The 5,000-nt window shown below is 53.4% G+C and overlaps 1 non-coding gene across 1 annotated transcript in view; it reads right to left on the bottom strand.

Annotated features, from left to right (window-relative positions):
* LOC124587626 overlaps positions 1–1,007 on the bottom strand; it is a 1,910-nt gene extending 903 nt beyond the window's left edge. The window contains exon 1 of the ribosomal RNA XR_006975538.1: positions 1–1,007. This exon is cut by the window's left edge and continues 903 nt beyond it. This is a non-coding gene — a ribosomal RNA (small subunit ribosomal RNA).
* Between the last annotated feature and the right edge of the window lie 3,993 nt (positions 1,008–5,000).

The raw sequence follows: 5,000 nt of genomic DNA, 5'->3' as shown, positions 1-5,000 counted from the left end.
ATTTCACCTCTAACGTCGCAATACGAATGCCCCCGCCTGTCCCTATTAATCATTACCTCGGGTTCCGAAAACCAACAAAATAGAACCGAGGTCCTATTCCATTATTCCATGCACACAGTATTCAGGCGGGCTTGCCTGCTTTAAGCACTCTAATTTGTTCAAAGTAAACGTGCCGGCCCACCGAGACACTCACTCAAGAGCACCCTGGTAGGATTGCAACGGGGTCCGCCTCGGGACGCACGAGCACGCACGAGGCGCGTCGCACGCCTTCAGCTCGCCCCACCGGCAGGACGTCCCACGATACATGCCAGTTAAACACCGACGGGCGGTGAACCAACAGCGTGGGACACAAATCCAACTACGAGCTTTTTAACCGCAACAACTTTAATATACGCTATTGGAGCTGGAATTACCGCGGCTGCTGGCACCAGACTTGCCCTCCAATAGATACTCGTTAAAGGATTTAAAGTGTACTCATTCCGATTACGGGGCCTCGGATGAGTCCCGTATCGTTATTTTTCGTCACTACCTCCCCGTGCCGGGAGTGGGTAATTTGCGCGCCTGCTGCCTTCCTTGGATGTGGTAGCCGTTTCTCAGGCTCCCTCTCCGGAATCGAACCCTGATTCCCCGTTACCCGTTACAACCATGGTAGGCGCAGAACCTACCATCGACAGTTGATAAGGCAGACATTTGAAAGATGCGTCGCCGGTACGAGGACCGTGCGATCAGCCCAAAGTTATTCAGAGTCACCAAGGCAAACGGACCGGACGAGCCGACCGATTGGTTTTGATCTAATAAAAGCGTCCCTTCCATCTCTGGTCGGGACTCTGTTTGCATGTATTAGCTCTAGAATTACCACAGTTATCCAAGTAACGTGGGTACGATCTAAGGAACCGTAACTGATTTAATGAGCCATTCGCGGTTTCACCTTAATGCGGCTTGTACTGAGACATGCATGGCTTAATCTTTGAGACAAGCATATGACTACTGGCAGGATCAACCAGGGAGCTGCGTCAACTAGAGCTGAGCAGCCGGCCGCCCGGGAGTGTGTCCCGGGGGCCCGCGCGAACACGCAAGCGTCCGCTCAATTATTCTGCAAACAGGAGGAGGCTGAGCTCCCCTGCACAATACACCTCGAAACCCTCACAGGTCCCGGCGGCGCGCCAGCGCCGTCTAAGTACTTGGTCGGGTTCGAGAGAGGCGCAATCGCCCGGAGTTTGGCGAGTAGACGCTTTAGGTGCGACCACCCGTGCTCCCAACTGAGCTTGCCGCTGGCCGACAGAGGCCCGGGAGCGTGCTGTCGTGGCATTGCCCGGCGGGAGACAACACGCGCCACCTACGGTGGCCGGCAGCTCCAACGCCAAGCGCCACAGAAGGACAAAAGCCCCACTTGGGTGCCGAAGCGAACTCTCCCAGCACAGCGCACGCGCCAACACGTCCGCACAGCTGCGATACAATCACCTGCGAGAACCGCAGAGGCGACCGAGCAGCAGACGGCGTCGCGGCGCCGAGCGCCGGGCGGCGGCGCATCCTCAGCGCACACAGTCCTCAATCGGACCAGCACACTGCAGATGTCCACCGCGCTTCGCACCGGGCCCGCGAGGACCTACTTTGGCCCGCACGGCGCCGCGTGCAGGGTGCGCCGGCGCGCAGCTGCGGCCGCCTGCCGCCTCCGTCGGCCGGCGCGCCTGCCACTGGCCGCCCCCACCAGCCGGCTGTAGCGCGTGCGCCCCACGCACCGCGCGGCCAGCACGCCGGAAGGCCCCCCCTCACCGGCCGGGGTCGGTCCCACCCAGCCACCGCCGCGTATCGCTTCACACCCACATGCCATTCACGTTCGTGGGCATGGTGGGTATCGCTGAAACAACCGGGTTGGTAGCTCAACCGATCGTCGCCATCACTGATTCACCTCTAGCGAGAACAACCGCACCACAACGGTTTACCAGTTCTTCATTTGCGTAACGTCACCAGCAAACGTAGACGTCCATCGCCATTTGCAAATTCAACGATTGTTGCATGCCTGTGTCAGGTGTCCACGACACACTATGTCTGCCCACATACACGCAACAACATGTGCACGCTTCGCGAACACGTGGAAAGGTGGCCCCCGTACGTATGCGATGTCCATTGCGCGAACGACTGTCACCGGCCTCTGTCGCATGTCGCAGATGTGGAACGCAGTGCACCATGCTATCACGGGTGTGTGAGAAGAGACGACTACGTCTGACAACACGCGCCACTACATCAACAGACGGCTCATGCTGATCGCCATCCACGGCATACCATACTGCAATCCAGCTCTTATAGGGAGACGACACGTAGCTGAGTGCACAATATTTGGACCGTATGGTTCGCCGTTGTTTGGCGCAGTCGTGGTACGGTCACACATGTACCACGATGTATCATTCAGTACATGAGGACCAATGTGCGGTACAGTGTGTGATTTGGACGTACAACATCAGCGGACAGTTGCCACAAGCCGTACCACAACGTAGGCTGTGCTTCGCCATGCGAATGCCAATGAACAACTGCGAAGGGCATTGAGCATGTACGTCCTGCCGCCATCCGCATTACAGTGTATAGCTGCAAGGTGTTTAACATGAAGCGATACTCTGGGGACCGGGCAGTGCGAGTAGCAAACTATATTGCGGGGGTTGCAGTTAGGCAACACTACACTAATTTAACGCGTCGTATGACAATTACAGAGCAGGTTAAGGCCCAACGTGTGTTGGGTAAGGCCAACGTGTGTTGGGTTAAGGCCCCAACGTGTGTTGGGTCTTAAGGGGCCCAACGTGTGTGGGGTTAAGGCCAACGTGTGTTGAGGTGAAGGCCCAACGTGTGTTGGGTTAAGGCCCAACGTGTGTTGGGTTAAGGCCCAACGTGTGTTGGGTTAAGGCCCAACGTGTGTTGGGTTAAGGCCCAACGTGTGTTGGGTTAAGGCCCAACGTGTGTTGGGTTAAGGCCCAACGTGTGTTGGGTTAAGGCCCAGACGTGTGTTGGGTTAAGGCCCAACGTGTGTTGGGTTAAGGCCCAACGTGTGTTGGGTTAAGGCCCAACGTGTGTTGGGTTAAGGCCCAACGTGTGTTGGTTTAAGGCCCAACGTGTCGTTGGGTTAAGGCCCATCGTGTGTTGGGTTAAGGCCCAACGTGTGTTGGGTTAAGGCCCAACGTGTGTTGGGTTAAGGCCCAACGTGTGTTGGGTTAAGGCCCAACGAGTGTTGGGTTAAGGCGCAACATAGGTTGGGTTAAGGCGCAACATAGGTTAGGTTAAGGCGCAACATAGGTTAGGTTAAGGCGCAACATAGGTTAGGTTAAGGCGCCACGGCGCAACATAGGTTAGGTTAAGGCGCAACATAGGTTAGGTTACGGCGCAACATAGGTTAGGTTAAGGCGCAACATAGGTTAGGTTAAGGCGCAACATAGGTTAGGTTACGGCGCAACATAGGTTAGGTTAAGGCGCAACATAGGTTAGGTTAAGGCGCAACATAGGTTAGGTTAAGGCGCAACATAGGTTAGGTTAAGGCGCAACATAGGTTAGGTTAAGGCGCAACATAGGTTAGGTTAAGGCGCAACATAGGTTAGGTTAAGGCGCAACATAGGTTAGGTTACGGCGCAACATAGGTTAGGTTAAGGCGCAACATAGGTTAGGTTAAGGCGCAACATAGGTTAGGTTAAGGCGCAACATAGGTTAGGTTATGGCGCAACATAGGTTAGGTTACGGCGCAACATAGGTTAGGTTACGGCGCAACATAGGTTAGGTTAAGGCGCAACATAGGTTAGGTTAAGGCGCAACATAGGTTAGGTTAAGGCGCAACATAGGTTAGGTTAAGGCGCAACATAGGTTAGGTTAAGGCGCAACATAGGTTAGGTTAAGGCGCAACATAGGTTAGGTTAAGGCGCAACATAGGTTAGGTTAAGGCGCAACATGGGTTAGGTTAAGGCGCAACATGGGTTAGGTTAAGGCGCAACATGGGTTAGGTTAAGGCGCAACATGGGTTAGGTTAAGGCGCAACATGGGTTAGGTTAAGGCGCAACATGGGTTAGGTTAAGGCGCAACATGGGTTAGGTTAAGGCGCAACATGGGTTAGGTTAAGGCGCAACATGGGTTAGGTTAAGGCGCAACATGGGTTAGGTTAAGGCGCAACATGGGTTAGGTTAAGGCGCAACATGGGTTAGGTTAAGGCGCAACATGGGTTAGGTTAAGGTACAATATGGGTTAGGTTAAGGTACAATATGGGTTAGGTTAAGGTACAATATGGGTTAGGTTAAGGTACAATATGGGTTAGGTTAAGGTACAATATGGGTTAGGTTAAGGTACAATATGGGTTAGGTTAAGGTACAATATGGGTTAGGTTAAGGTACAATATGGGTTAGGTTAAGGTACAATACGGGTTAGGTTAAGGTACAATACGGGTTAGGTTAAGGTACAATACGGGTTAGGTTAAGGTACAATACGGGTTAGGTTAAGGTACAATACGGGTTAGGTTAAGGTACAATACGGGTTAGGTTAAGGTACAATACGGGTTAGGTTAAGGCACTTGGGGGGGGGGGGGCCCGGTTTGTTGATTGTGATTATCGTAAGTAAATGACTGCGGCATCATCTGATTTGCCACGTCAGGGTGCACCTTTGGCTCATAACAGGCGGCGCTCTGATTCCATGCTTGTGGCAGACCTGTGTCTTTCATTCCTGCCATTGTTTGTGTGGTGTGACAGGAGGCAGTATTGTGATGTTGGGTGCACCCCTGTCTGGGACATGTGTGGGTGTTGGTGGCTTAGCTGAGCAATGGTGGTTGTCGGAAGGGTGGGATATTCTGTTTTCCGAGTGGACCTCCCGGTCTGGTTATGATAGTGTGGATTGTCTAATGTGGCAGAGAGGATGCACTGGGTGTTGTTCCATGCTGGTGCTTACATATTGTCTGTGTGCCTGTTACAGGCAGAGAGTAGTGCGTGATAAGAGTGTCTGGCTGACGTGTGATTGTGAGCAGAGTCTTTCAGCATGTA

Source organism: Schistocerca americana, unplaced genomic scaffold, assembly GCF_021461395.2.
Source record: "Schistocerca americana isolate TAMUIC-IGC-003095 unplaced genomic scaffold, iqSchAmer2.1 HiC_scaffold_607, whole genome shotgun sequence".
NCBI classification, from domain to species: domain Eukaryota; kingdom Metazoa; phylum Arthropoda; class Insecta; order Orthoptera; family Acrididae; genus Schistocerca; species Schistocerca americana.
Note: the sequence above shows the minus strand (reverse complement) of the source record. Positions and strands in the feature narration are given on the sequence as shown.